Source organism: Oncorhynchus kisutch, linkage group LG25, assembly GCF_002021735.2.
Source record: "Oncorhynchus kisutch isolate 150728-3 linkage group LG25, Okis_V2, whole genome shotgun sequence".
NCBI classification, from domain to species: domain Eukaryota; kingdom Metazoa; phylum Chordata; class Actinopteri; order Salmoniformes; family Salmonidae; genus Oncorhynchus; species Oncorhynchus kisutch.
In genome coordinates, this window is record NC_034198.2 from 189,397 (window position 1) to 198,893 (window position 9,497).

Genomic DNA, 9,497 nt, shown 5'->3' on the forward strand with positions numbered 1-9,497 from the left:
CCCCGGCGACAGACAGACAGACAGACAGACAGACAGACGTTTTTTGTAAAAAGTCGCTAATGCGTCTTTAAGTCACTATCCTGGCTCATCTATGTCAATTTCTCTTGAAACAAGATACCGGGCTCTGCAAGAAGCAAAGCCACTCCAAAAATACATTGAACTCATAAGTGTTCCTCTCCACGGAAGTCTTTAGTAAAAGGCGAAAGGCTTGTGCGTAATGAAGAGAAACCAGAGTCATATGGAAGTCAGAGGTCGGGGGCCCGAGACACACTCTGTGCACTGTAGGCCGGGTCCCCGCGGGTGCTCCCGGAACCCACTCTTCCAAGTTTGAGGGCTGTGGATGAAAAGAAGGTCACAGACACAGAGACACAAGAGACACAGAGAGAGAGAGAGAGAGAGAGAGAGAGAGAGAGAGAGAGAGAGAGAGAGAGAGAGAGAGAGAGAGAGAGAGAGAGAGAGAGAGAGAGAGAGACACACACACACACACACACACACACACACACACAGAGAGACAGAGAGACAGAGACACACACACACACACAATCCTGGCCCAAATTTTTTTTTATTTTTTTTATTATTTTTTTTAAGTAAAATGGCGGGAAACGGGGGACCCCATTGAAAGGCGCTTCGCCCTTTTTTCAGTTTGAATGTTTCTTTCCTTCTCTTCTTCTGCTAGCTAGCTAAGCTAAGCTAAGCTAAGCTAAGCTAAGCTAAGCTAAGCTAGCTGTTTACATAGCTTTGTGAATGAGTATTTTTCCTTGACAACGGGAGAAAAGTGTTGCACCGTTCCCGGAGGTACTGCAATACCGGGTCGATGCGTGGAGCGGACGGAGCAAGCCCCATTTCCGACTCCCTGTTCGAAAAATCCATTTAATATGTAGTCCCCCTATGGGGGACGTATCAGATATTAAACTGATAAGAACAGATTTTTTTTACAAAATATATTTATTACGTTTCAAAAACCAAAACAATATTCTTCCATACTTCCATCAACTTAAATATACAATTCCAACAAAATGCAAATAATCATTCCAAAACTAATAAACTATAACCAAAACCGACAAACCAATAACCTCCAAACTACCAATATCCACCACCTATATTACAACAAGAACTCACCCAGTGCTCCCTTTCTCTATCCCGACTAACTTTGACCCCACCTCCACTCGTGAATCCCCTACATCACCCCCATCTCCCACCATCCCCCCTCCCCTGAACACAGCAACCGTCCCCGGCACAAGTCCCACACTCAAGTCCATTGCCCCCCCCTCCTCCGGACTCCGAACCGGGGACGTTACATCCCCAAACAAAAAGTCCGGCTCCCCCTCCATCATCCAGTTTCTCGCCATGCCTGGGAGATCAAGCTCGGCGAGGGGTTTAAAGGAGGATGGAGACGGAGCCCACGAGGGCCCCGCCACCTCCCCATCCCCCTGTTCTTCCCCCCCTTTCTTTCCACCCCTCCTCCTCACCACCTTCTTTGCCCTCTTGCTCGGAGGCGTATTTGGCTCAGGTACCCTATGGGCAACGACACCCATAGCGCTTGCCCTCTCCTTTCCCTTGTCCCATTCCTTCTCTACCAGTGCCCTCACCATCCCTCTCAACTCCTCCACCCTTGCCCTCGACACTTCCTCGTCCCCCCAACCCTTCACACCCCCTCCCTTTTCCGCCTCTCCTTCTGGTTCCATCTCCACAACCTCCTCCGCCTCCTTCCTCTCCACTGTTGTCTCCTCACTCTCCTCCATCACCGTCTCCTTCTTCTTCTTCTTCTTCTTCTTCTTGTACCTTTCTACCTCCTCTCCTTCCATCCCGACCACCTCTCCTTCAGTCCCGACCCCCTCTCCTTCTGTCTCAGCCACCTCTTCTTCCATCCCTTGCACATCTCCTTCCGTCCCAGCTCTTTCTTTTTCTTCTCCTCCCTCCGTCTCCTTCTGTTCCGTCCTTCCACCTTCGTCGCCCGCTTCTTCATGCTCCTTTCTTCCTCCATCCTCCGCTCTCGCTCCCCCCCCAGCTGCAGACGCGTATGACCTTCGCCGAGCCGGGCAGTCCCGCCACAGGTGCGCCACCGAGCCACACCCGTGGCACTTCTTCGGCTCGGCACAGTCCCTGGCCTCGTGCTCTTCCGACCCACAGAACCTGCATCTCCTGATGTTACACGAGGCCAGGATATGGCCATAGGCCATACACCGCCTGCAGAACGGAGGCTGACGGGCATAATGTAACGTCCCCCTGTCAGCCCCCAGGGAGAACATTGCTGGAGGATGGAGGTATCCTCCCAACCCCTTCGGGTCCTCTCTGAGGAGAACCTGGAAACATCTCCTCCCATTCCAAAATCCGAGGGAATCTTTCAGGTGCTTTGCTGAGGAGATGTTATCCAGGTACCTCCCCAGAAAGGCCCTCACCTCCTCATCCTTAACATAAGGGTTGTAGATGTTCACAGTCACCACCCTAAAATTCTTCCGTGCCAAACTGGTGACCACGTAATGGCACATCGGCCTCTCTGCTTCCATTACCTTCACTCTTCTCAGTACCTCGTCATGCCTATGCTCCGTATTCAGGGACACGTCAAAACCCCTCTCCACTGGGTTGTCTTGGAGACAGAACACATCCTCCACCTTCAGCTTAAGGATCTCCATCAGGATGGTCCTCCCAAATGTATCCCGCCCAAATGGCTCCATCGCCTTGTCTTTCCACGCAAAGCGTACCGTATTTGCGAGTCCGATCCCAGGGACCGTCCTCCCTGTTGCATTATTCTCCATCTCCGCCCGGGGATTAGCAGTGTTTTTTTTACGCTCCCTTTCTCCTCCAAAAAAAACACCCAAAAAGAGAGGCAAAAACAAGCAACCGAAACAATCCAAAACAACAAACTTTCCTCCCTCCGGTCTTCCTTCGACCTTCTGGCTCAGCGGGCTTTGGGGCACCTCAGTACCAAGCTTGATCTGAGCCAAAAGGCCGAGAAGCGATAACCCACAAATGGAACCCTGCAACCGCCGGGCCCCCGGGGGTCTCGGCAGACCTCAGCGGGTGGGTTGGCAAGAGCCGGCTCCTCCAATCCCAGCCACCCACCGTTTCCCCGGCGACAGACAGACAGACAGACAGACAGACAGACGTTTTTTGTAAAAAGTCGCTAATGCGTCTTTAAGTCACTATCCTGGCTCATCTATGTCAATTTCTCTTGAAACAAGATACCGGGCTCTGCAAGAAGCAAAGCCACTCCAAAAATACATTGAACTCATAAGTGTTCCTCTCCACGGAAGTCTTTAGTAAAAGGCGAAAGGCTTGTGCGTAATGAAGAGAAACCAGAGTCATATGGAAGTCAGAGGTCGGGGGCCCGAGACACACTCTGTGCACTGTAGGCCGGGTCCCCGCGGGTGCTCCCGGAACCCACTCTTCCAAGTTTGAGGGCTGTGGATGAAAAGAAGGTCACAGACACAGAGACACAAGAGACACAGAGAGAGAGAGAGAGAGAGAAAGAGAGAGAGAGAGAGAGAGAGAGAGAGAGAGAGAGAGAGAGAGAGAGAGAGAGAGAGAGAGAGAGAGAGAGAGAGAGAGACACACACACACACACACACACACACACACACAGAGAGACAGAGAGACAGAGACACACACACACACACAATCCTGGCCCAAATTTTTTTTTATTTTTTTTATTATTTTTTTAAGTAAAATGGCGGGAAACGGGGGACCCCATTGAAAGGCGCTTCGCCCTTTTTTCAGTTTGAATGTTTCTTTCCTTCTCTTCTTCTGCTAGCTAGCTAAGCTAAGCTAAGCTAAGCTAAGCTAAGCTAAGCTAAGCTAAGCTAGCTGTTTACATAGCTTTGTGAATGAGTATTTTTCCTTGACAACGGGAGAAAAGTGTTGCACCGTTCCCGGAGGTACTGCAATACCGGGTCGATGCGTGGAGCGGACGGAGCAAGCCCCATTTCCGACTCCCTGTTCGAAAAATCCATTTAATATGTAGTCCCCCTATGGGGGACGTATCAGATATTAAACTGATAAGAACAGATTTTTTTTACAAAATATATTTATTACGTTTCAAAAACCAAAACAATATTCTTCCATACTTCCATCAACTTAAATATACAATTCCAACAAAATGCAAATAATCATTCCAAAACTAATAAACTATAACCAAAACCGACAAACCAATAACCTCCAAACTACCAATATCCACCACCTATATTACAACAAGAACTCACCCAGTGCTCCCTTTCTCTATCCCGACTAACTTTGACCCCACCTCCACTCGTGAATCCCCTACATCACCCCCATCTCCCACCATCCCCCCTCCCCTGAACACAGCAACCGTCCCCGGCACAAGTCCCACACTCAAGTCCATTGCCCCCCCCTCCTCCGGACTCCGAACCGGGGACGTTACATCCCCAAACAAAAAGTCCGGCTCCCCCTCCATCATCCAGTTTCTCGCCATGCCTGGGAGATCAAGCTCGGCGAGGGGTTTAAAGGAGGATGGAGACGGAGCCCACGAGGGCCCCGCCACCTCCCCATCCCCCTGTTCTTCCCCCCCTTTCTTTCCACCCCTCCTCCTCACCACCTTCTTTGCCCTCTTGCTCGGAGGCGTATTTGGCTCAGGTACCCTATGGGCAACGACACCCATAGCGCTTGCCCTCTCCTTTCCCTTGTCCCATTCCTTCTCTACCAGTGCCCTCACCATCCCTCTCAACTCCTCCACCCTTGCCCTCGACACTTCCTCGTCCCCCCAACCCTTCACACCCCCTCCCTTTTCCGCCTCTCCTTCTGGTTCCATCTCCACAACCTCCTCCGCCTCCTTCCTCTCCACTGTTGTCTCCTCACTCTCCTCCATCACCGTCTCCTTCTTCTTCTTCTTCTTCTTCTTCTTGTACCTTTCTACCTCCTCTCCTTCCATCCCGACCACCTCTCCTTCAGTCCCGACCCCCTCTCCTTCTGTCTCAGCCACCTCTTCTTCCATCCCTTGCACATCTCCTTCCGTCCCAGCTCTTTCTTTTTCTTCTCCTCCCTCCGTCTCCTTCTGTTCCGTCCTTCCACCTTCGTCGCCCGCTTCTTCATGCTCCTTTCTTCCTCCATCCTCCGCTCTCGCTCCCCCCCCAGCTGCAGACGCGTATGACCTTCGCCGAGCCGGGCAGTCCCGCCACAGGTGCGCCACCGAGCCACACCCGTGGCACTTCTTCGGCTCGGCACAGTCCCTGGCCTCGTGCTCTTCCGACCCACAGAACCTGCATCTCCTGATGTTACACGAGGCCAGGATATGGCCATAGGCCATACACCGCCTGCAGAACGGAGGCTGACGGGCATAATGTAACGTCCCCCTGTCAGCCCCCAGGGAGAACATTGCTGGAGGATGGAGGTATCCTCCCAACCCCTTCGGGTCCTCTCTGAGGAGAACCTGGAAACATCTCCTCCCATTCCAAAATCCGAGGGAATCTTTCAGGTGCTTTGCTGAGGAGATGTTATCCAGGTACCTCCCCAGAAAGGCCCTCACCTCCTCATCCTTAACATAAGGGTTGTAGATGTTCACAGTCACCACCCTAAAATTCTTCCGTGCCAAACTGGTGACCACGTAATGGCACATCGGCCTCTCTGCTTCCATTACCTTCACTCTTCTCAGTACCTCGTCATGCCTATGCTCCGTATTCAGGGACACGTCAAAACCCCTCTCCACTGGGTTGTCTTGGAGACAGAACACATCCTCCACCTTCAGCTTAAGGATCTCCATCAGGATGGTCCTCCCAAATGTATCCCGCCCAAATGGCTCCATCGCCTTGTCTTTCCACGCAAAGCGTACCGTATTTGCGAGTCCGATCCCAGGGACCGTCCTCCCTGTTGCATTATTCTCCATCTCCGCCCGGGATTAGCAGTGTTTTTTACGCTCCCTTTCTCCTCCAAAAAAAACACCCAAAAAGAGAGGCAAAAACAAGCAACCGAAACAATCCAAAACAAACAAACTTTCCTCCCTCCGGTCTTCCTTCGACCTTCTGGCTCAGCGGGCTTTGGGGCACCTCAGTACCAAGCTTGATCTGAGCCAAAAGGCCGAGAAGCGATAACCCACAAATGGAACCCTGCAACCGCCGGGCCCCCCGGGGGTCTCGGCAGACCTCAGCGGGTGGGTTGGCAAGAGCCGGCTCCTCCAATCCCAGCCACCCACCGTTTCCCCGGCGACAGACAGACAGACAGACAGACAGACAGACGTTTTTTGTAAAAAGTCGCTAATGCGTCTTTAAGTCACTATCCTGGCTCATCTATGTCAATTTCTCTTGAAACAAGATACCGGGCTCTGCAAGAGCAAAAGCCACTCCAAAAATACATTGAACTCATAAGTGTTCCTCTCCACGGAAGTCTTTAGTAAAAGGCGAAAGGCTTGTGCGTAATAATGATAGAAACCAGAGCATATGGATAAGAATGTAAAAAAAGACGAAAGGCTGTGTCTGTGTGAGTAATGAAGAGAAACCAGAAGTCATTAGGAAGTCATGAGGACGTCAGAGGTCGGGGGCTGGGGCCGAGACACAACCCGAGGACCCAACGTGTTTCGGTGCATCTGTTATGCAGGGTCCCGCGGGTGGCTCCCGGTAGGAACCCACTACTCTTCCAAGTTGAGGGCTGTGGATGATGAAGAAAAGAAGGTCACAGGAAACGAGGACACAAGAAAAAGAGACACAGAGAGGAGAGACACAGGAGAGAGAGAGATAGAGAGAGAGAGAAAGAAAGAGAGGGAGAAATAGAGAGAGAGATAGAGAGAGAGAGAGAGACGAGAGATGTGAGAGAGAGAGAGAGAGAGATAGAGACGACGAGAGTGAGCCCGAGAGAGGAGGGGAGAGAGATGGGGAGAGACAGAGACACACACACACACACACACACACACACACAGAGAGACAGAGAGACAGAGACACACACACACACACAATCCTGGCCCAAATTTTTATTTATTTTTTTATTATTTTTTTTAAGTAAAATGGCGGGAAACGGGGGACCCCATTGAAAGGCGCTTCGCCCTTTTTTCAGTTTGAATGTTTCTTTCCTTCTCTTCTTCTGCTAGCTAGCTAAGCTAAGCTAAGCTAAGCTAAGCTAGCTAAGCTAGCTGTTTACATAGCTTTGTGAATGAGTATTTTCCTTGACAACGGAGAAAAGGGGAGAAAAGTGTTGCACCGTTCCGGAGGTACTGCAATACCGGGTCGATGCGTGGAGCGGACGGAGCAAGCCCCATTTCCGACTCCCTGTTCGAAAAATCCATTTAATATGTAGTCCCCCTATGGGGGACGTATCAGATATTAACTGATAAGAACAGATTTTTTTACAAAATATATTTATTACGTTTCAAAAACCAAAACAATATTCTTCCATACTTCCATCAACTTAAATATACAATTCCAACAAAATGCAAATAATCATTCCAAAACTAATAAACTATAACCAAAACCGACAAACCAATAACCTCCAAACTACCAATATCCACCACCTATATTACAACAAGAACTCACCCAGTGCTCCCTCTCTATCCCGACTAACTTTGACCCCACTCCACTCGTGAATCCCTACATCACCCCCATCTCCCACCATCCCCCCTCCCCTGAACACAGCAACCGTCCCGGCACAAGTCCCACACTCAAGTCCATTGCCCCCCCCTCCTCCGGACTCCGAACCGGGGACGTTACATCCCCAAACAAAAAGTGGCTCCCCCTCCATCATCCAGTTCTCGCCATGCTGGGAGATCAAGCTCGGCGAGGGGTTTTAAGGAGGATGGAGACGGAGCCCACGAGGGCCCGCCACCTCCCCATCCCCCTGTTCTTCCCCCCCTTTCTTTCCACCCTCCTCCTCACCCATTCTTTGCCCTCTGCTCGGAGGCGTATTTGGCTCAGGTACCTATGGGCAACGACACCCATAGCGCTTGCCCTCTCCTTTCCCTTGTCCCATTCCTTCTCTACCAGTGCCCTCCTCACCATCCTCCAACTCCTCCACCCTTGCCTCGACACTTCCTCGTCCCCCCAACCCTTCACACCCCCTCCCTTTTCGCCTCTCTTCTGGTTCCATCTCCACAACCTCCTCCGCCTCCTTCCTCTCCACTGTTGTCTCTCACTCTCTCCATCACCGTCTCCTTCTTCTTCTTCTTCTTCTTCTTCTTGTACCTTTCTACCTCCTCTCCTTCCATCCCGACCACCTCTCCTTCAGTCCCGACCCCCTCTCCTTCTGTCTCAGCCACTCTTCTTCCATCCCTTGCACATCTCCTTCCGTCCCAGCTCTTTCTTTTTCTTCTCTCCCTCCGTCTCCTTCTGTTCCGTCCTTCCACCTTCGTCGCCCGCTTCTTCATGCTCCTTTCTTCCTCCATCCTCGCTCTCGCTCCCCCCCAGCTGCAGACGCGTATGACCTTCGCCGAGCCGGGCAGTCCCGCCACAGGTGCGCCACCGAGCCACACCGTGGCACTTCTTCGGCTCGGCACAGTCCTGGCCTCGTGCTCTTCCGACCCACAGAACCTGCATCTCCTGATGTTACACGAGGCCAGGATATGGCCATAGGCCATACACCGCCTGCAGAACGGAGGCTGACGGGCATAATGTAACGTCCCCTGTCAGCCCCAGGGAGAACATTGCTGGAGGATGGAGGTATCCTCCCAACCCTTCGGGTCTCTCTGAGGAGAACCTGGAAACATCTCCTCCCCATTCCAAAATCCGAGGGAATCTTTCAGGTGCTTTGCTGAGGAGATGTTATCCAGGTACCTCCCCAGAAAGGCCCTCACCTCCTCATCCTTAACATAAGGGTTGTAGATGTTCACAGTCACCACCTAAAAATTCTTCCGTGCCAAACTGGTGACCACGTAATGGCACATCGGCCTCTCTGCTTCCATTACCTCACTCTTCTCAGTACCTCGTCATGCCTATGCTCCGTATTCAGGGACACGTCAAAACCCTCTCCACTGGGTTGGTTGGAGACAGAACACATCCTCCACCTTCAGCTTAAGGATCTCCATCAGGATGGTCCTCCCAATGTATCCCGCCCAAATGGCTCCATCGCCTGTCTTTCCACGCAAAGCGTACCGTATTTGCGAGTCCGATCCAGGGACCGTCCTCCCTGTTGCATTATTCTCCATCTCCGCCCGGGGATTAGCAGTGTGTTTTTTTACGCTCCCTTTCTCCTCCAAAAAAAAACACCCAAAAAGAGAGGCAAAAACAAGCAACCGAAACAATCCAAAACAACAAACTTTCCTCCCTCCGGTCTTCCTTCGACCTTCTGGCTCAGCGGCTTTGGGGCACCTCAGTACAAAGCTTGATCTGAGCCAAAAGGCCCGAGAAGCGATAACCCACAAATGGAACCCTGCAACCGCCGGGCCCCCGGGGTCTCGGCAGACCTCAGCGGGGTGGGTTGGCAAGAGCGGCTCCTCCAATCCCAGCCACCCACCGTTCCCGGCGACAGACAGAAGACAGACAGACAGACAGACGTTTTTTGTAAAAAGTCGCTAATGCGTCTTTAAAGTCCACTATCTGGCTCATCTATGTCAATTTCTCTTGAAA

General features: G+C 51.6%; 3 non-coding genes and 3 pseudogenes across 3 annotated transcripts; all 6 read right to left on the reverse strand.

Moving 5' to 3' along the window:
• Positions 1–120: 120 nt before the first annotated feature.
• LOC116357518 (U5 spliceosomal RNA) lies at positions 121–237 on the reverse strand. The gene has a single exon (XR_004205540.1). It is a non-coding gene; the product is annotated as a U5 spliceosomal RNA (small nuclear RNA).
• Positions 238–773: 536 nt separating this feature from the next.
• LOC116357553 (uncharacterized) lies at positions 774–945 on the reverse strand (annotated as a pseudogene).
• Positions 946–3,188: 2,243 nt separating this feature from the next.
• On the reverse strand, positions 3,189–3,305 carry LOC116357519 (U5 spliceosomal RNA). Its single transcript, XR_004205541.1, has one exon. It is a non-coding gene; the product is annotated as a U5 spliceosomal RNA (small nuclear RNA).
• A 548-nt stretch (positions 3,306–3,853) lies between these two features.
• On the reverse strand, positions 3,854–4,025 carry LOC116357554 (uncharacterized; annotated as a pseudogene).
• Positions 4,026–6,266: 2,241 nt separating this feature from the next.
• LOC116357526 (U5 spliceosomal RNA) lies at positions 6,267–6,386 on the reverse strand. The gene has a single exon (XR_004205548.1). It is a non-coding gene; the product is annotated as a U5 spliceosomal RNA (small nuclear RNA).
• Positions 6,387–7,129: 743 nt separating this feature from the next.
• On the reverse strand, positions 7,130–7,298 carry LOC116357563 (uncharacterized; annotated as a pseudogene).
• Positions 7,299–9,497: the final 2,199 nt, after the last annotated feature.